Here is a 25,648-nt window from a genome sequence, read left to right as displayed (position 1 = left end):
ACAGAGGTAACCCTTCAGGAAACTTATGGCCACCAAGTTAGTTAGAGGGATGAAGCACCTCTCTTGTGAGGAAAGGCTGGGAAAAATAGGTTTTGTTCAGCCTGGAAAGGAGACAGTTTTGGGGTGACCTAATTGTCTTCCAATACCTGAAAGGAACCTACAGGAAAGCTGGAGCGAGACTATTTACAAGAGCATGTAGTGACAGGAGAAGAGGAAATGGCTTCAAACTGAAAGTGAGTAGGTTTAAATTAGATACTTAGAAAAAATATTTACTTTGAGTGTTGTGAGGCACTGGAGCAAGTTGCCCAGAGGATTTATGGACACCCCAGACACTAGAAGTGTTCAAAGCCAGGTGATGGGGCTCTGAGACACCTGGTCCACTGAAAGGTGTCCCTGCCCATGGCGGGGAGGTTGGAACTAGATCTTTAAGGTCCCTTCCAACCCAAACTATGACTCCATGATTCTTTAATTCTGTGAAATGGGGTTGTTGCATGACTGGCAATATTCAGCTGACTGGTTATTCCATGAAAGGTGGTCCTTTTCCTTTTGGAGTGCAGACCCATGCTGTTACCCATGCAGTCTCCCATAAATGCAGAGCATTAAAAAAAGTGTCAGACAGAAGTTAGAATGACTCAGAGTGCTCCTGGGCTTTTGGTACAACATACCAGCTTTGCCCTGCTGGATGGAATGTCCATGCTCAGATCACAGGTGATACTGGAACATGGTCCATGTGCTGGGGAAATGATGAGCATTGTGTCAAATGGTGTTCTCACTTCTTCACTAGATCCAACACCTCCTCAATGACAGCAAAATTTATTTCTTGAATACTTCACATTGCCCTCTGTATCCTAATATCATCAGTGGCTCGGTCATACTACTTGCCCAGGAGCTTTGAGAATTATTTGAAATAGCCAGTCAGATGAAGGTGGGAAGAGCAAGTTCAGGATTAGAGTTTCTACACCTAATACTTTCTCAAAAAGAAATTGTGAAGAAGACATGCTGATGTTTCTGTGCTTCTGAGCTTTCCACCAGCATATAGTGAGAAAAGAGAAAAACCCGAGAAAGGTGTAGTCAACAAAGTCTTAATGTACAGCTGGCAAAGCTGGCAGAGGTTCTGCTTGATGCCCAGGAGAGCCGTAATAAAGCTAGGTGCCCCCACCATCCAGCTGCATGTAATTAGCATACCTTAAAATCAGCATATCTTAAAAAGATGAACAAATATCTCACTGCAAATGATAGAAAGAGAATTTGTGCAGACTTCTTTGTTGTCTCCCTGCAGAGAAATTGCAGGTGTCTTCACAGATCAGTGAAATCAGATATATGGTCTCTGGTTTTATTCTAAGTATAACTTGGTTTATTTACACAAAGAAAGAAGTACTGAAAAGCAAGTAATTCCCTTGTTAAAGAGTCTCAGCTCCTCAGTCAAATTGGGATTACAAGCAACAATTCCACCTGAAGAGCAGATTTTAGTACAAGATCAAAGCAAATAACCTCACCTTCCAACAACACAGCTCCCTTCTCACAGAACTCAAATAACACAAATTGAAACATTAGTATATAATTCCAGGAGTGGATATTTATTCACTTGCTTAAATTTAAAAAAAAAAAAAAAAAGTCTGGAGGATTGATTGAAATGGCACCATCTGATGACACCTGCCACACAGCATGAATGGCTCATGAAGTGACTTTTTTTCTTTTGAAGTTTTGTTGAACAGCCTTGTGTGTGAGCGTAAAACCCTTTAACAGAAAACTCTTGATCAGCCACTGCTTTTTTTATACTGTTGCTTCATCTTGCTGTAAAGACAATTGTAGACAGGCATGTGGATTTAGATACTTCCTTCAGAAATTACCAGAGTAAATCAAGTTATATGTAAGACTCACCTCACTCTAATTTATAGTTCAGCTCAGACCATTGAACTTGTAAGTAAAATTTATGGGTGAAGAGCAATAAATTAAATTGCGTAGAAACATAATTTTTGTCCTGCAGTTACTTGTACAGTTCGATTTAACACATAAAAAATGGAGTATAATACTAACTTGTTAATAAAATGTGCACAGCGCTGACATGTAAAAACAGTTTTATAATTGGTTGGTCCACTCTGTTACCCTTGTTGACAACACTAAATTTTCATACCCCTACATTAGTAAGATTGAGCTAACATTATAAATACAGAAAGCTCATAAATGCATACAACAGAAATTCATTTGGCCTTTGATTTTTTGGGGGGTGTCTTTAAAGTGAAAACTGTAAAATTACCACGTAATAAAAGCCAGTACACTGAACACTAATTGCCCATTTATAAAACGCTCTTTTCCTCCAATCACGTAGGTGTGAGGCATAAACTTCTTGGGTTTTACGGAGCTGCGATTTATATTTTCAGTTCTGTTTCTCTCTGTAGCATTTCATCTTAAGCTTATAAAAGACGAGCTACATTTTATTAATCTGCATCAGCATTCATTGGACATTAAATCTATGTAGATCCCTACAGGGTTTTAATTGTGGCTGAATTGCCAACAATAATTGGGCCTCCGACTAACCATGGAGAGCAGGCCACCCTCGCTGCCAGGCACAAGTGCTAGCTCCCACACCAGCCACGATAGCCCACTTTGTCAGCCGCCCGAAGGGAAGTTGTCAAGTCTGGGACCCTGCTGCTTTATTCCTATAACTGTGTTTTAGAAACACCTCACAAGTGGAATTGTGGTTGCCTCATCCAGAAAATGTGGAAAGGATTAATGTGGCATGTAAAACAAATCACTCCTGAGCTCAGCTGAGAAAGTGGGTATTAAAAGCACTCCAGTCAAAAGAGCTTTAGTGAAAGGGTCATGGTGATATACAGTCAGCACATGTTGGGCTGGTAAAGCTGCAGGGTGTTTGGAAATGGTAATGGTCCATGGGTGTAAATTCTTTCAAGACCTCTTAAAGGCACATGTGTTTCTTGAGCATGTTCTCCAAACAAGGACCTGTTATAGGTTAGCTTCACTGGAACTTTTAAACTTTATTGATTGGTTTGTGGTATTCCAGGTTTGCTTACTGGTTTTTGGTGCTTTTTTTAATGTTGTTGATAAACACAGAAAACTATCATGACAATCTAAAACTTTAAAATCTATAAACTACATTGTATACAGATTTATTGTAACATATCACAGAATGTGTTATTTCTTTTCTTTATGCCAGTAATCACTGGGTTCACAGGAGTTAAGGCTCTATCAATATTTCTTTTATGAATTCAGGTTGGTTAAAACGTCTGTAGTTTTGAGGTTAAAAAGGTCAGACTCTTAAGTTTGACATAACATTTAGTGGGCCTTTATGAATGTTTGTAACTTTGTAACATTATATTTCCTAAAGTTTTTAAAAAGATGTCTCATGGCAGCTTTTCTAGTAAAACTGGGAAGATTGAGAGTACTTAGCAAAAGCTTCATTTTACAAGTAGTTTTTTGTTTCCTTGTTTTTTGTTTCCTTGTTTCCTTGTTTCCTTGTTTTTGTTTGTTTGTTTGTTTGTTTGTTTTTCTTTCTTTTTTTTTTTTTAATTAGGAATTTCACTGTGATTTAGCATAAAGAATAATTGTGGTAACATATATGTTCCCTATAGCCTTTTTTTACCCAAACAATTGCTGCTATAAGGTGGCAATGTCCAGAAAGAGTTTTTGAGCAACAGCTCACCCTGACTTCCATGAGAAACATGAGGGTTCCATAATTTTGTACACTGGGCCTTCTGTGCAGGGATCACTTCACTTACATTTGAAATGGAGCCACTTTTGAGAAGCATGTGTCAGGTGTTGAGCAGAACACAGCCACAGTTTTATAGAGAATGAATGGCTGAGAAATGGAACTGAAAAAGCCATGTATCTACTTGTTACAGTACTTGCTGTGATATAATTAAAAACACTAATAATCACTTCCAGCATGCACCCTTCCGCTGAGAATGTATCCCCGCAGCAAGTGGCCTGCATTCAGTTCTAGGGAAGCTTATTACAGTCATGGTTCAAAACCCAGCATTTTAGAATTTGGCCAACAGAATGCTGCTTTGGTCAACAACACTAAAGATTAGGATTTTTCAGTCTTATTTCTGAATGTATTTGTTTTTTACACAAGGTCACTTTTAATTATTTTATGCGGTCATTTCACCTGTGTTCGCTATAACAGACTTGAAAGCAAAAGCACAGATTGCAGTTGCATGATGTGGTAGGTGAAAATATTTGTTTTGAATAACAATATTTAATTGAAATCATATTTAAAAACACGAAAGAGTTGTTTTCTCACAGGCCCATATTACTCTTATGAACAGGGGCTATGGTTAAATGATCAAAACCCTACTTAGTCAAGTTAAAACAAATAAATAAAATAACATGTGACCTTGGCAAGGTTTGGGTTCTATGTAGGTTCTGGTTCAGTGCTTCTGTCGTTGGCTCCAGCTACAACCATGACTACAAATATTGTTTCACAGGCTTCAGGAATGACACCATTTGTTACTTTTGCCTAGTACAGCACTGGTGAAAGTCAAGATCAGTCATTCTCCTGCAACATTTCCCTCATGCAATGAAGTTCTAGCCATAAAGCATAGGAACAGAGAGTAGGTATGATGTCACTGTCTGGCATCTTTATGGAAATCAGAAAGCTTTGGTAATGCTGACCTTCAAAATTAAGTTTCCTATCCTCTGTCCCTTCAGGAAGGTGAAATGTAGTATGCCTGTAAGCTATCTTGGAAGAGATGTCCTGTAGCTACTTGCGTAAACAGCTGAGGTAACTGACCAAGATACACTTAAATGTTTTGTGAAGGGACACACAGTTTAAAAGGGAAAAAACAACAACAACAAAAGAAAAAACAACAAAACAAATCAATCAATCAAACAAACAAACAAAAAACACCCCAGAAAAAAGTTCATAGCAGATGTGGGGTGGTTTAATGGTATTGTTCCACATCGCAATAACATGCAGGAAACTGGGCAACACTGTAATCCGTAAATCAAATTATTGGTGTTCTGCCCAAACATTTTCAAAACTAAACACCTGCAAGAAAAAGCCAAATCTACTGTACAGAGGACTAATCCTTCTAGTGTATTTTACCCTGCAAAGCAATAACAAAAAAGTAAATCTGTGTTTATGAAATGTCTTCTTTGGGCTTGCTAAGCTACAGGGCATATTTTCCAACAGTTTCCGAGAGCTGCTTTGGTAAACCAAGTAAATGTTTCTTGTACCTAGGAAAAAAGACCTTGTTTACCCTTTGTTTCAATTCCCATTTTATAACAGTCTTGGTAATCTTCATAATACAACTTCAAAACAGCTATTTTGCTCAAATACGGTGGGGTTTTTTTAAGCTGAAATCTTAAAAAAGCCTCAAAACCTTCATAAGTTAAACTCCTCATAGCATCAGCTCTCAAGTTTCGGTTTTTTGAGAATGCTCTTTCTCACATCTAAAATAGTAGATTCAGATTCAAAGACATTTTTCAATACATTCATCATCAAATATGCAAGATTATTTAAAGTTGGAGTATAAACTACCAGGAAAAAGAAGAATATTAAAGTTTTTGGTTTGTTTTTTTTTTTACTTTTTTCTGAGAGTGAGGCTATAATAATTTGATTTTAATTCATTGATTAATTCAAGGAATTCAAGGAATTCATTGATTCAAGGAATTCAACCTTGAATTTCCTTTCTGTTAGAGGACAACCCAGAAAATATCCAATAATATAATAAAAACACCAAGTAGACTGAATAGAATGTCATTCATTTACATCCTGAAGATGACCTCTTTCTTACCCAGAGACAAATTTTAACTATGCTTTGTCAGTAACCTATGGCCCTTTGGACAGCTGGAATTTATCAGACATTTCAGTGCCTAAAAGTGTTAATTTGGGGAGAAAAGGAACCCCAAACCATTTGTGCAGCTCATTACTCAGAAATTTCAGTTATGGCCCACAATCCTCAGGCTCTAAAAGTGGTTTAATGTAGAGTGAGGCCTAAAACACCAAGGTCTCTCTAAAATTTTTCATCCTTTTACTCTTCTGAAGAATTGCATCAAAGGTTTGTAAGGACTAGGGCTTTCCTATGCTAGACAATGTATTTACATTAACAAATGTAAAATACAAAATAGAATGTAAAATAGAAAATACTATATGATTTGAAGGTCTTCTATCAATAACAGTCAGTGGGCTTATGCCCTCTTAAACAGCATATCAAGTAAGAAGACCAAAAAAAACAAAAAACAAAAACCAAAAAAGTTTATTTTCCTCTCAAGTTAAAAAAAAAAAAAGTGGCTTGTTTCATTCTGTACCTACTGAGCTACATCCAGCTTGTTCAACAAGGCTTTGACATGGAAAGACCAGGAGTCAAGGTTGAATTTTTTTGTACACCTGTGAGCAAAATTAGTGGTACTTAGAGAAAAAGAATGAACAAAATGTAAAAGGGAGGAGGAACAAAAATACCTGGATTGAGAAGGAGAAAATTATTTAGTAAAAAATATTCTGACTAAATAATTTACATTTTAAAAAACTGTTAGGAAAATAATCTACTCTGTGTATAATTTATACAAGAAAATATCAAAATGCCAAGTCTCTGCAAGGTCTCATGTTTCATTTTAAACTTTAGAAAAATATTTAACTATTTTGTGCATTTTATTTTATTTTAATATATTTGCTTCTATGTTTCTTTTTCTTTCTTAGTTTTTTTAAAATTATTATTATTCATAGAGGGAGAGGACAGCAAGCGCAGGGAAGCCTTTGTCTGGATCTAAAAAATATACTGTAATCCTAAAACAACATACTTTTTTCCCTCAAAAAGTTGAACAAAACTTTTGTCATCTTTTCCTAGAAGAAAAAAAAGGGAAAACCTTTTCTAAATTCATAGCATGACACAAGCAGTAAAATATGTAAGTTGTCTTACATTTACAGTTGCTGATGTGGGACTGTCCTTGTGTCAGCCATTTCAAACAGGACATGGATTTCACCTGGAAACCCTGTCCAAAACAAAAGAGAAGGTGAGAAAGAGGTAAATGTCCACTTTCTTTCTGCTGTTCTTGCTCATGAGCTCTTGCCAGTGCTGACTTTTCAAACAGTTTTTCTGTGTGGTCTTTTCTACACTTTCCATGAATTTGTCACATTTTGCCCACAAAATCTTTCTACATTTCTGGAAAAAAAAGGCTACACAAATGGCATGAGCACACATCACTTTACAAAGGGTCTGATAATGTACATCCACGTGTGTGTGCACATGTGTTGAAAACATTTATCAGAGCCTTCCTATGTTACTCCTGCTTCCAAAATTCACAAGTGTCATACTAACCCCGGGCACAATATCAAAATAAAGTATTCACAATTGAATTACCTTTATATTCTTCTATTTGGTACATATACATTGGTACTGAAGCAGTTTAAAAATGTCATTCTCTACCTTCTGTTAGCTATAAATTTTTTATCGTAAGAAACAAAAGGATAAGATTTTTAAACAGACTAACCAACTCTGTCTTCTAAACAAAAGAGAGCAGATACAAGTAGTCAAGTGCTCCCACTCACAACTTTGAGCAGCAATTTTCAGGCAAACAAGAGGAAACACTTTTCATCACAATGTACAATTAAATCATGGAACTCCATACCAGAGGATGCTGCAGAAGCCAAAAGTACAACAGGGTTCAAAAGGAGATTAGACTAATTCGTGAAGGATATGTCTGTCAATGGCTACTGAGCACTGTGATCCGGATGCCCTCTGATGAAGGAAGTGCCTAACCTACTGCCTAGTGGAAGCCGGGAGGAATTCCGTGGGAGAACTTTGGCATAGTTTTTAAATCCATATATATATATAAATATTATTTTAATTGAACACCTTAAAGAACAGTTTAGTTCTCAGACTCACTGTTCTTATTCCTACTTGACTACTCAAATGTTCACAATGTTCTTTCTGGGGCCCTTTTTTAGCAACTTCAACATTACATTAGTCCTTTAGAGACAAAACAGTAAGTTCTTTTAACATGTTTACCTGATGTTATTCATCCAACTTGTAGAAATCTCTCTACCTTTGTAAAGCCGCAACATTAGTTCCCAGAAACCTGGTAAGTATAACTGAAATAAAATTTGATATGTGCACACCTGTACAGCAGATGACTATGTTAAAAGTGATTAAATAGCATTTTTTTGTGTTTGTTTTAATTTGAACCTTACTCCCTTAGAAGAGTAGCAAGAAATTGTTAGAGCCAAGACCCCTCTGAGCAAACCAGTTTACTGAGGCTGAAGATGCAGCCCCTGATTTTACAAACAGGACAGATAATTGTCAAACCCCAAAGAACACATTGCTGCAAATCTCCTGTAGTAACACGTCTCTTCCCATGACCTTCCATGTGAAATGTGTTTCTATCATTTACATTGCAGTTATGTTCTAATGTAAGATACATTTGGAGTGTAAATATCAAGATTAAATCTACCTTGAAAACTCAGGCTGAATCAGGTTTATAGCCTAGAGGCAAGTTGTGAATCCCATAAAGCATTGTTCAAGGGACCTGGTTAGTGTTTTGTACACCTGCTTAATGTTTTTTTTTCATAGTCACAAATGTCAAACTGCTCACTAACGCATTGAGGTTTGAATGACAGCCATGCACTTGAGCACCAGTTATGTTTTTTCACTACCAAATTGGACTATAAATGATGAAAAAGAGGTCAGAAAGGAAGTATGGAAGCATACAAATTTGAAAGGGGAAACTGCTAATAGTCATAAACCGTGTGCAATCAAAGGACCAGCAAGTCATTGTGAATTACCTGCTCCATGAATTACTGATCTAACTGCATTATGATATGGAATTTTCTAACTCCTTTCATCTGTGGTGCAACAGTTCCTAACAGCTCCCAGATCAAAAGCACCACTGCCAGTGAAACCATGGAGGAAAAGCCCACAACACTGACTTTCATTATGAGCACTTATTTGTTAAACTTCTCTTAATATACAGGTTTCATTATTTATTGATTCACTGATTAGATATACTGTAAGTGTGCCACCTACCAAATTTGAGGAAATAGCACAGAAATGATCAGCAGTGTGACACCTCAATGCAAGTCAAAACTTTTAAGCATGTGCACATAAAAACTCATAGCTTGTATATTTCTCCACTGGCGGTAACATAAAGAGCATACATTGGAACACTTTTGTTTGGTTCTTTGTTTAATCCAAATCACCCAAAATGTTAGTGGCTTGCACAACTAGCTTGCACATGCCAAGAGAACCAACATGAAGACACAGTCCATGTCAGCAGTGATGAGGAAATGGATTTCTACAGGTGCCTGTGACACCACACGTGGCTCAAACCAGAATTCTAAGCTCGAGTTATGACCATTAAGACAAAGCTCAAGTCAGCAGGCATATTAACCAAAATGTATGGAAGATTCTTTTAGCTGAACTTAGAAATTCCTATGGTGTCTATTAAAATATGTAAAAGACATTTCTAATCAAATATATTTTCTTTCCCCTCTAAATCTGTCTGGATAAGAAAATAATGAGGTTAGTTATGCTCACCTGAGCAAACTTTACAATAAATATATGAGAAATAAATAAATAGAAATGTGTTATTATATATACACACACATATACATATGTATACACACTCACACATATATATTCACGTTTTGGCAGCTATCTCTTCTGTTTGGTGGGTTTCTACTGAGACAACTCTGTTTATGTCCAGAGATAAAATGTGAATTGTTTTCACCATCGTGACAGTCTGCACAGTGAATATGTACTTTTTTTGGTGCTTATCATAGGGAATAAATGCTTCAGGTACTAACAGCTGCGTCATTATTTCAGTGTGAATATGCTGAATTCTTTCTACCTATGATCACATTTGATCATAGTATGTGATGTGCAAGCAGAAAGAATGTAAATACTGCCAGTATCACCTTGCTGGTAGATCAGCCTAGAAAACAGCCTTTCTCTTCTGTGTAAAGAAGTGATTGTGAGGGGACCAGTGGCTCCCCACTTTTTGTTTCCCTCCCCCCAGCCACCCCACTGCTGAGGCAGAGGCCTGGTCGGGGTGTCAGGAAGCTGAAGGAGCAGCTGCCTTGGGAGTGGGGAGCCAGGGAAGCCTAGGTTGGCATGTAACCAGGAGCACAGGCTTCCTGGAAAGCCTGCCTGCCTGCTTTCCATTGAAACTTTCAATGGAATCAACATGTTCCTGTGAAATGTTTCAATTCTGTAAAATCAGCATTTTCCAACAGAGAAGCATTCCACTGGAAAGTTTTCAACCAGCTCTAATAATCAGGGCATCTTTATCGTCTCACACAGGGGTGCTGCTGAAGGACATTAAATTTCCATCTCAGAGACCATGAGCCAAAAGCTGTCCATCCCACACCACAGCCATGGACATCACGAGCTGGGCATTCTCCCGGAGTGTCACCACGTGACAGCACATTCTCGTTCCACTGTGAGAGCTTGACTGAAACAGTGCAACAGCAGGCACCACAAGTTCAATATGGCCACGTACAGCGCCACGGCAGAGACCGTTTGTGCTACACTTGGGAGGAGTCAGAGTTTTCTTAAGGTTTGAAGAAAGTTTAATAGTGTTTATCTATCGTAGGAGCCAAAAGGTCCTCATCTCCAGTCATGAACAGAAGTTTTCTTATGTATATATATATATGTTGGATCTTTTGGATTTAAATCTCCTTTTTTCTTTAGTGATTTATTTAGCTGATTTTCATGTCTTCCTTGGAAGGTGGATTCATAAACTTGACAAAAAAAATACGGGTTTTATTTATACAAAAGTCTCCTGGCAGATGTCGGTCTAACATCTGTCGGTTGTATACCGCTATTGATGATCACACCTCTTGATATAACTGACTTTGTTTTCAGTGAAAGATTTTAGGAGCTTGCTCTACTAAGAGTTAGAAGTTAACTTTTAAATCTTAGTGGAACAAAGACAAACATCTACAAATATAAAACCTTGTAAACATTTATTCAATTAAGATTTCTAATAAGTAAGTGAATCTAAATGACAAGAAACTGATGCTTGATAGATTTGAGTTTTTTCATTGAACATAATGAGCCCAAATATATTTCTTTACCTCAAGAAAAAGTTAAGAGAAAGATGATATCTTTCTGTAGCTAATGTTGGAACCCAAAAAGACAATTTAGAAATTATTGTCAGCAAGCGTTAAATAATCAAACTACATGAGATCAATGCAGATTTTTTTGAATTCTGTTTTATGACTCACTTTTTAGGACTGGATTTCCAGCTACTGATGTCCTTCAATTTCTGTTTGGTGCAGCTGTAATATTTAGGAGCAAAAGTCATCTTGAAGCAAGTCATGCAACATTCAAGATCTTCTAGGGTGCAATTTCGAAGTAATTTCTGAAATCTGGCTCTTAAATCTCAGAAAGAATGTGCTCATTTCACTGCATGAGCCATAAAAGGAGGCTGTGGGGACAAGCTTGGAGTAAACATCTCCACAATAGATGATTTAAGCAAGGTGAGGTGAAACCAATCCAACGTTTTTCTAAGGTAACTTTTCATGAAATAATTTACCAGCCAAACTTAAGGCTATAGGTGACTAATGTTTACATTGATCTTAATTTTTTCAAGGGGAAGTTTAATAAACATCATACTGATATCTGTGCTTTAAGTCCTTCTCATGATAGGGAAGTTTTTTAACAGACCAGACCCTGAGGCTCAGTAAATATTTTACTAAGTGACCTCAAATTTAGGGTGCAAGTATTAGGAGTCTCAGTCATTTCAACCCTTACAGTAGCAAGGCAAAGGAAGAAAAGAGAAAATGAAAAAGCTTGAAAGGAAGAAGAGATACACACACACACACACACACACAAATAAAATAAAATAAAATAAAATTAAAAGGAAAAGGAAAGCAAACAAACAAGAGAAGCCAAAAGACCAGAACAGAAAGAGAAACAGAAACAATCTACAGAAACACAAAAATACTTTTTTGTGTCCTAGAAAAACATGCATAAACCACAGCAGATAATCTTCCCACCATCACAAGAGGCAGCCCTGAAACAAAACTCCAGATTTAGAAAGCTTGGTGGTTGGGGAAGCTGAACGTGGAGCTGAGCTTTGTGTCTGGTACAGCACTTGCCGTGGGGCTGTGCCAAGCCCCCAGACACAAACACTCCCCCACGGCAGCGGCACTGGGTGCCTGGCCCAGCTCCAAGCCAGCACCAGCTTTTCCGAGCTCTCCTCGTCCTGCAGACACCCAGTCACAAGTATGTTCCAAGTCATGGATTTCATCCTGCATGTCTTAGGAGTTTAAATGATTTTAAATTTCATTAAATTATTCTTGCTATTCTAAGTTTCCCAGATGATGGCTCACAGCTGATCCCAGCCCCAGCAGAAGGTGGAGGGATTTTTCATGCTTGAAGACAGAAAAGCATGGCAGCATTGCTCTCCCTTGGGTGTTATTTGATGAAAGAGGAACACCACATGTGGCTGTGGCTGAATACTGGTGGCCACTGCTGTCCCTGCCACACAATAAGAGCTGTTCTGGGTCCAAGAGGGATACATTTTGGGAAATATACCAATGCCAGGCATAGAACATGTGAATATACAGTACAGTAAATGCATAAGTACCTATATGCATATTCATACATACATGTATGTGTATATATATCATTTAAAGTGTGAGGTGCTTGGGAAAGATATCAGGGTACATATACTTGATTTACACATGAGTGTGTTTCTGTGTCGATGGGAAAATCAGTAAGCACAGCAGTGCACATGTGCTCCTCATGTGCTCCTAGAAGGCCTTGTATTTCTGCTATTTTGGCTGGGTTACCTCAGTCCCTGAGTCTACAGTAATGCCTGTCACCCTTTTGGGTACATTTTGTTATAAATCTAAGCAAGCAAATATTTGTGTCAAAGCTGTCTACACGTGCAACCAGTTGAGAAGCTGAAATGCCTTCAAGTCATGTACGAACTGTTTTCATTTTCTCTCAAATGATGTTTCTGTTATTTTCTAATCTCTGCCTTTTTTTTTTTTTTTTAATTGTCTTTATTCTTCTCTAAAGCTTAACTGCCTTTCTCTTCTTTGCCTAACTTCTAGACAGTGAGAAGAATGTGTAGGAGCCATCTCCAAATTTTAATACAAAGACAGCTAAAATTCCCAACTGTATCAAAACAGCCCCTTGCAGAGCTGCTCATCATTTCTTTTGTCTACATAAACCCCATCAGAGAAGCCATAATGCAGCCCTAAGAAAGTACCAGAAATCCTGTAATAAGCACTTTCTTTCTAATGTGGCAAGGGCTTTGAAATTGAAGTTAAAAATGTGACAGAAGGATTGAATTCAAGTTTTCCCTGTGGTTATAGATGTGGTATAGTTGGGTATGAAGTTTGTGCCTGTGTGCTCTCCCAGTGTGCTTAGTCAGTAATAGCCTGGGCCCAGGGCTTCTCCCTCAGAGGTAAGAACAATGGCTGACAGGAGACCATGGACAGGCTGGAGAGATGGTAGAAACTGCAGCTAAAGAAATGATCATATCTTCTGTATGTAATTGAAACAATTAGGAGATGTTTAGTTGGTAGTTCATCAGTACCAATGAATTGTGGACATGCTTAAGTGTCCTGTAAAACCACGTTCTTCACCGGCTGGGAAGTCTCACTGCAATGCAGATTACTGCAATCATTACTGGATAGTGACTGATCATCTTGTTTGAGAGACTTGATTCCTCACATGAGAACTACCCTATACAGATAAGCCAAAACTTTTGGGATTTGCCAGGTTGGGGTTTTTATTTTGTTTTGGTTTTTTGTTTTGTTTTTTTGGGTTTTTTTTTTGTTTTTTTGTTTGTCTGTTTGTTTGTTTGTTTGTTGGTTTTTTTTTTGTTTTTTTGTTTTGTTTTGTTTTGTTCTTTTGTTTGTTTGATTGTTTGGGGGTTTTTTTGTTTTCATTTTCTGGGGGGTGTGTTTGTTTATTGTTTTGTTGGGGGTTTTTTTTAACTTGTTTGACCTTGTTTATTTGTTTTTGGTTTGTGGTTGTGGGTTTTGGGTTTTTTTAGTGAATAATCCAGAAGTCAATATGCAACACCTTTTTCCAACAGAGATACTAGAAGGGGAGGTTTCTGGCAAGTATCTCTCTTCATAAGGTAACAGCAGGACAATTTGGACTATGGTGGAATTCAAGGAAAATAAATATGAAATTGGCAGGACTCAAAGTAAATCCACCTGTCTTAAGATGACTTCAACTGTAAACACATTGGGGAACTCAGACAGTTACCACCCACAGTGAGGATGACTGAAGGAACCTAGATGAGCTCATCAAAACAGACCTGACCTTGAATTCTTCCTAGCACTAGTCCTAGCACTCCACTTGATTACTCTGCCTCAATCCACTTACCAGGTTTTCTGAAGCCAGCAGCCTAAAAGAGCCTGTGACCATGTCTTCCTTAGTTTAACTCTATTTACTGAAATAATAAGAAGAAATAGTAACAACAACGACAATAATGATAATAGTCTTTCTTAACAAGGTCAATAACATTCAGTTACCTGGATGTTCATTTAAGACCTTTTTCTGCAAGTTCAGGGAGTTTATATAGAACAGATGAGCACTGTAGGCAGAATTCTCATCTTCCTTTTACTGCCATAAATTTGAAACAGCTCCATATAACCCTAAGGAATTAAATGAAGTTTGCAGTTTCTGAAATGGAATAAGACTTTGGCCAGTACTATATACAGTAACAGACTCTTTAACAAACTGACATTAAGGACACAGAAGGGGTAAAAAACAAAAACAAAAAACCAACATATATATATATATATTTAAAAAAAAAAAAAAAACAACCAAACCCACACCACCTAAGCAAAATGTGGTCCTTAAGTGAATATCAGTGGTTAGAGGAAGTTTCTTCTATGAGCCTATGGGAAGAGATATGCATTCATAATTCCTTGTCTGTTGCTAACTGATGGATGGACCAAATTTTATTTAGCCACATCAGCAACGGACTCACATAAGAAATAGCAAGAGCAATAAAACTCATATGGATAGCTTTCATACATATGAAAGTTTCTTGTACCATGTGTCACATATTCAGTTTGTAGGAATAAATATATTAACTATGTTTTTCTAACTGAAAATATTTTCCACATGCGAACAGACTTAAAAGCACATTTAAAGAGAAGATGCAATAATCAGATTTTAAACTTTGGCTTTAAATTCAAAGCAGAACTTGAAGTAAGCCTTTGGGGATGTTCTCCTATTTGAAGGAATGCACAATTCTTGTTACCTACTTCAAGCAATGAATGGCAACACTCAATCACAAAAATGCAACAGAACTACTTGGGACTGTGAGAAGACGATGTAAAATACATTTGAACACCAAGATCATAACAGTCAGCAAGATTTGGAAAAGACTAAACCAAAAGTGGATTTGAAATTTTAAATAATGACCTCAAATCTTTGTTTATTACTTGATTCCAAAGAAATAAATCATGTCAATTCCAATTCCCCAGCTACCAGAAAAAATGCGATATTTATTACTGAAAATAACTTCTCTCAGAAATACAGGGTCAGCTATTTCATCAAAGACATGGCCAACTAGGCAATGAGCAGAATGAATGTTGTTGACTGGATTCTTTGTTAAGGACTGGCAGAAAACAGTATACAGTAGTAACTAAACTGTGATCTGTTGGCAAAAGTGAATAGCAGTTGTTCATCAGTGCTGTGCCCTTGATTTTTATTCGAGCATGTACATTGGGCCTGTGTGGGCATGGGAGACAGGGAAACAGCATGGGGAAAAATGGGAAAAAGGGAGCCCAGGTGATGAGCTGCACAACATTTCAGAGCAGTCTCTGAAAAACACCAGTGGCAGACCCATTTATGAATCTCCTGTTTTGTGATGTTATTTTGCACATTGCGGGCTTTGCTGTGGTGAAGGAATTTTCAGGAAAAATCAGTCTCTGCTCATGGATAGGTAGGGTAAAAAATGAACAGCATGTTTGAAAACCAACAGATGTTAGAAAAGTCATTGCTACCATTAGAGTAGTAGTTCCCACTTGCAAGTAACATTTTGTTCTTTGATGTGGGCTGTGTATATCTCCTGTTGCAGGAGCCTAGCTGGCAATAAAATACCAACAGAAGTAGAATCAAGAATTGTAATAGGATGATACAGGTACAAACTGAAGGGAGGTTAATAAAGTATTTTCCATAACTAGAGTGTTTGGACAGGCACCATAGAAGGGTCAAGAGACCGTGGTATATCTAATCTAGGAAAATGGGATTAGAAGGAGCAAAAAACACACCAAGGACTTTACTATTGCACCACAGTGCCAACATGAAATGATTTCTCTCTCTCTTCTCTTTGCACTAACACAATTATGAGCTACTGAGCCTCTTTGGCTTATAGGAACAGTTATACATCACGTTGCACCAGTAGTGCCGGGAAGATGAGCACCCTCCTCTCTCCTGTTCCTCTATAAGAGCAGGAGAAGCATGCTAGAAGGAGAAGCTCGCACAACGTTCTCCTTACATTATGACATTAAGGAGTTCTTGAGGTAGAGTTTTTACTATCATATTTTGTAGCTCTTGCTGGACTTTTCTTTCCTGAATGAACTACTCTGATTTTTAACCTGTGTAAAGTTTTGGCATTCTGTGACAATGAATGCCCCAGACTGATTGTAAAATTAAACATTACTTCTTTCACTGATCCAGCACAGTCATTATGTTGTGTCATTTATTCTGCCTTTTTTTTTGGCTGGCAGTCATTAAAAGTGTGTGCCTCTGAGTCATTTGGCCTCTAAGATAGTTCCAGTTATAAGCTGATAGTTTTCAGTAGGATCCTAGGAAGTATTATAGGTCTTTTGATTTCTGTTTCTTCTATCCTTTTCCAAACTGTTCTAAACTGAGCAAGAGAGCTATCAGACAGGCTTTTCATAGTATAATAGGACGCAGAATATTATTGTATGCTCTATTGTTTGTAAAATCAGCATTAAAACATTTGTGCATCCTTGCTGTGTTATAATTAAACAAGACTATTGTTACAGTGGTTGGGATTGGTTGAGCTTTTGGGTTTTTTGGGAGTTTTTTTGATCACTATAAAATGTAGGTTAAAAGCCACAGCAAATTTTCCAGATAATGTTTTATTAATATAATTATTTATCTTGACTTTTGAGACACTTATTTTCAAAACCCTCCTGAACTGCATTGCCTTTAAGTGCACAAAACAGACAACCTGAACGAGTGTATAACTGGGGTATAGTGAAAACTAAAATAAAGCAAATATCCTTTGGGAATACATTTGTATCACAAATACCAGCTGGCGCTGGTTGATCCAGCTTCTGGCAGTCTCTGCAGCAATGTCAAAGACACAGTGTTTCAGAAACAACTGATGAGTCAGCGGCAAAAGGGCGAGAGATTCAGTTCAGAGAAGTCCATTTATAATATAATGAAACATTTCCGTAACATCCCGTATTTGACATCCCGTAAGAATACCAGTTACAGGCTGGGCTAATAATATCACCTATTATTGAAACTGCATTAATTTACTCCAGGATCCGACGCTCTTGCCGCCTGCCTGTAGACTTGTAAATCTTTAACCATTTGGAGCTGTAGTTTTCCATGGGGTTTTTTTTTGTTGTCCTATGACCCACTTCTGGGGTTTTTCTTAAACTAATAAATACTGTGTTTCTTTCCAAGAAAAGCTCTTGGGAAGAAAAATGTTGTTTTGTTTCTGTGAAATAAGCCTGATGAACATGTTGAGAAGCTTTCTGACATTCATGCTTTGGAACAGGAATATGGAATTTGGGCTATAGGGAAGTTCTGAGGAGATTTTTTTGTAACTCTCATTATGGTCTTTTACAATTGATCCATCAATTGTTGTGAACTTTCAGAACTAGTTCCTGACATCTGCAAATTTTTTCTTGAGCTTCACACAGAAAGTGTTTGAAGGAACTCACACCATTGAAAAAAAAACCTCTCCTCTCACCAGAAAAGAAAAAAAAAAAAATTAAATACTTAAAGATGGTAAAACACTCAGAAAGAAAGGATTTAACAACAAAACCAAAGAGTATTGTTCACTTTTCACTATCTCTGTGATGAAAATAGAAACATGTTTGGTCACACATCACATACAGTCTGTTTCACGTGAATGTTTCCTAGCCTTATGTGTTATACCCTGTGGAGGGCAGACATGCTCTCTATTGCTCTGACCTCTCAAATTTATTAGTGCATTTTCACTAGCTAGACATTTTCAGCCCTGTATCTAAAGCGGCAATTAAAGCTTCATTTGCAGCTGTGCTTCTGAAGCTGTGGCTTTCATTGTATCATTTCCAAAAGTTGGGATTTGTTTGATCTGTGGAATAGTAAAACTGCTTTTGAGAACATGAAAAGTGAATTAAATATTAAAAACAAAAGAAACAACTACTACCCCTGGACAAAAATTATTGCCTCATGGCAAGATGATGAACACAAGCAGCAAACATAAAGGAACAGGAAGAAAAGCAATAGCAGTTTGTCCTTTTCTGGAAAGTCTGGCTTGTTAGCTGACTGCATGGAATGAGTTGCAGGGGAAAACGAAACTAGAGAATATGTAAAGCTGGGAGATGAGATCATCCCCCCAAAACAATCCTTCAAATTCATAGACACTTCTGGATTCATGAGGTGAGAATAACCAGCCCCGAGGACTGTAAAATTCATTTGTAGCATTTGAATTTGCTAACATGCACTTGCAAACTGTCTCCTCCTTGAAGGGGGAGCAAGAGATGGCCCGGAAATCAAGGGTGAAGAAATGTCATTTTTTTTAAAATTGCTTCCTAAAATGAGAGTGACGAATAGCCTGCATCCAGACAGCCTCTGCTAACAGTCTACACCAATCCAATCAAGTGTTACAGCTACCTTTAAAGTTTTCACCAGCATATTCTTTTACAACAGCCTGATCCTGCAAATGGCTGTTCCCAGGTGCATAATTATTTACCCATGGAGTCCACTGAAAACAATGGGTGTCAGTGCATAAGTAACTACCTGGAGGACTGAGAGTCCTGAAATTGTTTCTGCATATGATAGGCAAGTTGCATATTTGCTAGGGGATTTTCTTTCATATGTGTATTTGGGGTTTTTTTGTTTCCAAAACTAAAATGGAGATAGGCCCACGTCAAACTACCCAGACAAAACCTTTTGAACTTTAACAGTGGATAGAGTCCAAACCTACAGCAATCTCAAAATTTTGCATGTATAGTGGCTCTTTATAGTGGGCTGGATCCAAACCTCACACTGAAAAATATCCCCAAGGCAGAAGAACTTGGATCTGTGCTTTCCGGTTTGAACCCAAACTGAAAGTGTTGCAAGAAATGGCTCATTAGTTTACCCTGTAACATTTGCCTCCAGAAATCTGTCATTGAACAAAGGCACGTCAACATCTGAAAAAAAAATTATTAGTTATTTTTGGATAACCTGAAGGCCCTTTAAGTGTTGTAGCTCAATATTTTTTTGGAAATCAAGGTCTATTGCAGAGCTGTCTTACATCTCTCTATCAGTGCAGACAAGGATGACTTTTAACACAATGGGAACATCAACATTCCTCTTGGGGTGGCCAAATTTATAAAGATAGCAAAAGAGATCCTCCCTTGAGGTGAAAACAAGGGCATGATGAAAAGACTCGGTCAGATTTTCGGTGACTATCATTAAAAGCAGTAGCTCTTTTCTTTCTTTTTCAACCCTTCTCCTTTTTTAATGTTATGGTATATGTCTACACCATCTGTCATGATAGGAAGAGTCCTTCCTCTTCCTCCTGTGTAGTTCTTGCCTTCTGAACTAGCAGCTGTGCCTGCAAGAGCTGGGAAGTAGCTGTAACTTCCAATCTTTGTCATTTCAAGTGTAGGGAAAACCAGATCACAGGTTACACCAGATAGGCTGACAAGCTTGTTGTCCTCTCCCCACCTCCTTCCTAGAGCCACAGGATAGAAAGTGAAGGTATTCAGCTAGGTCCTAGCTCCTCTGGGAAAAGTAAAGTGAGAAATCAAGTACTTGGCTGATTTGTGTTCTTGTGAAAGCAATTACAGATATTTATGTGATCTATTTAGTGCCTTTGCTTGGTTCAAAAGCTGATTAATGTCACAACCAGAAGACATCTCAGGGAAGTAACATACCCCGACAAAATCATGTCTTTAGCTCTGTTTATGGACAAATATAATGCTTCTCATGCCTTGACGATCCCACTGAGAGACCAAAACATGAAAAGAAGAAAGGTCATATTTATGCCTTCTCAGTCCTAAAACAGGCCTCTCTGAAGTACTGAGAGTGGAGCATTGATGGCTACATCCTCCAAGTAATATGTCAACATGCGTTTGGTCACATACTGATCACAGAAGGTTGCTATTCTGACTCTGAAGACATGAATTGGGGGAAAAGGTTGTTTTCTGGTTTGTTGTTGTTGTTGTTGTTGTTGTTGTTTTGCTTGCTTGTGGGTTTTTTTTGTTTGTTTGTTGGTTTGGTTTGGGTTTTTTTTTTTTTTAATGTTTCGATTTATTCTATTTGAAGGGAACAAAATAGACTTTAAATAGATTTTCATAAAACACAAATTGCTTTTAAGCATTGGCTTAATGCCTATAAGTGTTTAGAACTTGTGTAAGGAAGTCATTTGTCTTAACTGGTGTAAGGTCAAACTTATTTTCCATGTTAACTAGACATATTGGGTCTGATAAGTCAACGACAGTGCTTCATTTTAATCAGCAAAGAGGGGAGTCTTAACCTACAAAATGCATGTATAGCCTCTCCCAAACTAAGTGTAATGAGTCTGGAAATTATAAAATCACAAGCACTCATTCCAAGGCCCTGGAAATGCTGGATGCTGTTTTCTTCCATGGGCCCTTACTTGTGGTAATAGAACATTGGAATTCTATGGAGTAATTATCACTAAATTGCAATTGCAGTAATGGATGTGTTAAGTCACTCTAGCAAGACTGGTCTTCTGAATACAATCACCTAAAAAGGATGTACAGTTATTTTTGCTTTAACCCAGTGGAAATGTTCAAAATATCCCCGTGATTTTTGAAACAGCTACATGCAATTTTTGGTACTTTCCAGAAGAGTTCTGATTAACCCAGTTATAACCAGAAGTGGTGGGTTCTTTTTTTATCATGTGCATTTGGAATATTACTCTGTACACTGAAGTCTGTGCTTTTGAGACTTTTGCTGCCAGAAAAAGGGGACTTTTTGGAGTATGTTTGTGGAAGTACATTCCCAGTGTTATGACAGCTGTTCTGAAATGTGTTGTGACAAAAATAGCCACGCAAAATTATTTTTTTAAATACATCTTCTAGTTATTGGGGAATAACAGTAGGAGCAATTTCTTTGGAGCCTGAACATTTAACATACTAACACATATTATATTTGGTCTATCCATATTTATACACATTAGCCCTTTTTAATGCATATTCTACCACAGTGGAGATTTAAACTCTTAAGGATCCAAGATCAAGTAGTCTTCTCAGGACTGCATCGTGACAAGTCCAATACTCAGTTCAGCAGCTCAGTAGGTCCCAGCAGATCAGCTTGGTGTGCCTGGTGTCCCCCTAGGCTGATCGACCTCTGGGGCAGCCGGCTGTGCCTGGCTGAGCCCAGCTGTCACCAACCCATCCCACTGCAGCCTGTTGTCCTTTCACTCACATTGTCACTCTGGGAAGGTCAGGGCTCATCGAGCTGCAGTGCTTGGGCAGTGTTAAAGAGTGTACCACGCTGTGCTCCTGGCACACATCACACTGAAAACTAGGGGTTTACACTCAGGAGTCCTTAGGCTTCCACCACAGCTTATCCTTATCCCAACTTTCCAAAGGCAGCTGATGTGTTAGTCAAGAAAGCAGCGCAGAAGAAGAGTTCTCAACCATTTTTAGATGAGACATTATCTATTAAAAGGAGGTGGTAACAATGGAGGTTATATTAAGCCCCCCCCCCTCCCCCAGATGAAGACAGGCCTCCTTTTGGTACTTCACACCTATAGGTTTGATTCCCTGATGTCTTTAACTTCAGTTGCTTACTGACATTACTGCTAAATTCTGTTACTTCTATTTTATACTGAACTGAGCATAAAGGAGCCAGAAAAACTGAATATTGTTACCAAGGGCAGAAAACCCTTCAACAGATGGAAAAATGATCCCACTTGGCAAGAGGCAATGTTTGGTACTTAAAAAAAGGAAAAAGCTTTTGGATTCCAGCCACCAAGTCCAGTCCCAAATCTTGAGCTGTGCAGAGTAATTCCCAGAGCTCAAAAATGTAATGTACTGTTGTGGATCATCCATTAAACTGTCTATTGAATGAGGTATAATGCTAAGCAGGCTGAGGAGAGCCTATCATTCAGATTAATGCAACTCCAAATCACAAAACCTTCAGAAATTATTTTTGTGGGTAGGGAAACTTGGTGCTAAATAAGTTTGTTTGCAGTGAGAGCCAAGATGCTAGAGCATTAGAAGCCAAGAAGAATATGCCTATTTCTAGGGGATGAATCATGGCACAAGTATGCAACAAAATGGAAACAGAGTAAACATTAATAAGCAAAGAAAACAATACTGGTTTTACCTCTATAATAGAAACTTAGTAACAATATATACAAAGCATTAAGAAAGTGCCATATATTCTTGCTTTAAGGGTAATTTTTAAAAAGGTATTGTATTCCAGTCAGTGGGTCTCTAAGCCCACTCTGACTCTGTAACTCCTTTTCAATAGTGTGAATGCATCGTTTTGAGCTGTTGTCTGGATTAAGTTTTAAGCAGCCACTGAATGTGTTCCTAATGTTGTCATGCCAGTATGAAATACCATACACACAGTATCATAGAAAAAGCTTCCTAAAATATTGTGGAAAATGTGGGTTTCCTTAAAAATTAACAAGACTACTATGCAACTCAAGATTCTTGAACATCTAGCAACTGGGAAAGTTTTATTTTAAACCATCTTAGCATATGAAAAGAATATTTTCCCCCAAAAGACTTGAACTCACTCTGATTGGAATAAAATAACATGCTTAATCTGCCTGGCCTGCTTACAGGTGAGACACACACATATATTAATATATATGGATATGGATATGGATATGGACATGGATATGGATATGGATATGGATATAGATATATCTTCAGTTTGTAGGTGTCATTGGCAAAAAAATAATAAAACATTTGTGACATGAAACAGTTAATTAAGAGATGTGATTCTCTTTTATTTGCATTGCTCATACCTTCAAAGTAAAAATGTCTTAGCTATTAGGTGACTTAATTTAAATTTAAGTCATATTGTTATAAATTTGCATCAAAATACTTAGAAGTCTTGTTATATTTACTCATAAGTGCTGATAGTCTGTAGGCAGGGAGCAGAAAGGGACAGGAAAAAGGAAGGAGAATACATAGAACTTTTTATAAGAAGTATTTTCAGTGGCTTTATAGTGAAAACTCAATTGTATTCTTCTTGGTCCACAGCCATAATCTGTGACCCCATAGCAACACAGACATACTCACTAATCCTCCATGTTCTGTTGAACCTCTCATTTTTCAGACTCTCAATGTCCCATGAAGCCTAAAAGAGGAGGGACGCTAGAATATGTGCCTTAAAGAATTGGTTCACTTCTCTGTATTGGACTATGTAACTATCATTTATTATAATATTATTTCATGATTATGCCTTGAAGTGAGAAACATGTGGGACCCAAAGACTGTACGCATATTAATACAAACTTTTTTTCCTCCCCCCCGCCCCCCCCCTCTAGTGTTTTAGGGAGATAGCCAGGTAACGGGAATATACAGTAGCTTCCTCAGTGTCTTTGTACCTCATGAGTCTTGTTCCATTTTAGTACAGGCTGAGATATCTGGATACTGGCTGTTTGTAAAACACTGAAAATGAGTGCACAGCAAATGGGAGTTCTGGTCTCAGAGTCCTCCCTTTAAAAATTTTGTTGTTCCTTCTGGATGATGCTGAAAAGCATTGAGACAAAAATTAGAGGAACTTTGTATCTTTGCCCTAGTTGAAGGAAATAGTAACAAGACAACCTGAACCAAACATGGACATAAGCAACCTCAGCCCCCAGTGGAGATCCACATCAAGGTCATCTGTCAAATAAGCAACAGTGAAGTACGTGTGCAGACTATTTCTTGTGACATATGCCCTTTTCTGGCACTGAAAGTAAGTAGCCTTCATCAGACTGGGACAATTTGTTTTAAATTGCAGCTAAAATAGACACATTGAATTTAAAGTAATAGGTCAAAAACAGAAAGAAAAGGTCTTACAAACATGATTTGTAGGTTTAGTGCACTGAAAGGCGAATATAGAGTCTTTCTCAACCAGCATGTGGAACCACTTAGTTAAAACTCAATTGTTTGCTTCCAATTGTAAAGACTATCCCTCAGCTTTCTGAAATTCATTCAGGTAGAGAAAACTTGAGTAGAGAACACAGTGGCCAGTAAATGTGTAATATCTACAGCTCTTCTTTCATCAACTTTTTTATGCAAACTCCAGCACAACTAAAGGATCCCACCATTACAGGTCCAAACCAGAGAGGAAAGGTAACAAGTGCTCTGTCCAGAAGCAAAGGGTTTGCACAAAAGAACTGACCTGATCCCACATCTGAGAAGTGCAGACCAGTAATTTAGGGGCTGTTTGCTTTTATATGACAATCTCAAGAATCCTCTTTTGGGACTATACACTTCTCTTTCATACTGCTGCCAGGCACATAACTTCCTCAGTCATGTATGAGATAATGAGAAAAAAAATTCAAGTTTTGTGGTGCGGGTTTTTTTTGGTTTGTTGGTTTGGTTTTTTTTTTTTTAATTTTTATTTTTAAAATTAGAATGATACAAGCATTAATATTGACATTTCATAGCTGCTCCTAAATATCACATTATGAGAAACAGATCTCCAGGACTCTAACCAAGAAAGACTGTTTTTACTTCCTCAAGGAAAAGGTCTGGCTAATGCAATATTTTATTATGTCTATTGAGACATTATTTTTATAATACTCTCTTTTAAGGATCTTCATCACAAAGAATTCAGAATTTCTAATTATTTAAACATCACTAAAATAATCCTTGACTTTTTAGGTCACTGGATTCAGACTGTACAGTATAAAAATTTTTAGTGGCTCTCCAAAACAAATACCCTCGGTCGGTGAGAGTTATTCAACATTGAGGGGGAAAGTCTGATTACTAAAAATAGGTGCCTGCTGTGAGCATAACCCTAAGATATCAAAGACATACACACTGGAACAACAACAACAACAACAAAAGACATGATATTAGATACTTACAGGTGTATGTATATATATGATATACCTTTTTTAGGTACCCTAATTACTTCCTACATACCAAAGACCTCACCCCAGTGAAGGTACATGAAGGAGATGATTATTCACTATCTATGTGCAACAGATTATGTTGAGGAGTCTCAGGACAAATGCCTTTCCATGAAGGACTTGGTCTGCCCAGGAAAGATGCTCCCAGAAGGCTCAGGGTTCACCACTGTGAAATCACTTCTCCACTACAATAAAGACACAGAAGGAGTAATAGCTCACAGCCTTCAGCACTCCTTTACAGCAGTGGCAACTGCAGATGATTTGGACTAGCCCAAATGACCTTGCCCTAGCTAGTTTCAGAAATCCAAGTAAAGCCAAGCAGAACTGCATGGACAGGGGCCTTCAGTAACATGCTGGCTGCAAACATCTGGGGATAGTAATATCTTAAACTAACACAGCTGTCTGCAAATTGAACATC

This window comes from Hirundo rustica, chromosome 1 (genome assembly GCF_015227805.2).
Source record: "Hirundo rustica isolate bHirRus1 chromosome 1, bHirRus1.pri.v3, whole genome shotgun sequence".
NCBI lineage: Eukaryota > Metazoa > Chordata > Aves > Passeriformes > Hirundinidae > Hirundo > Hirundo rustica.
The sequence above is the reverse complement of the archived record's forward strand: the minus strand, read 5'-3'. Positions refer to the sequence as shown.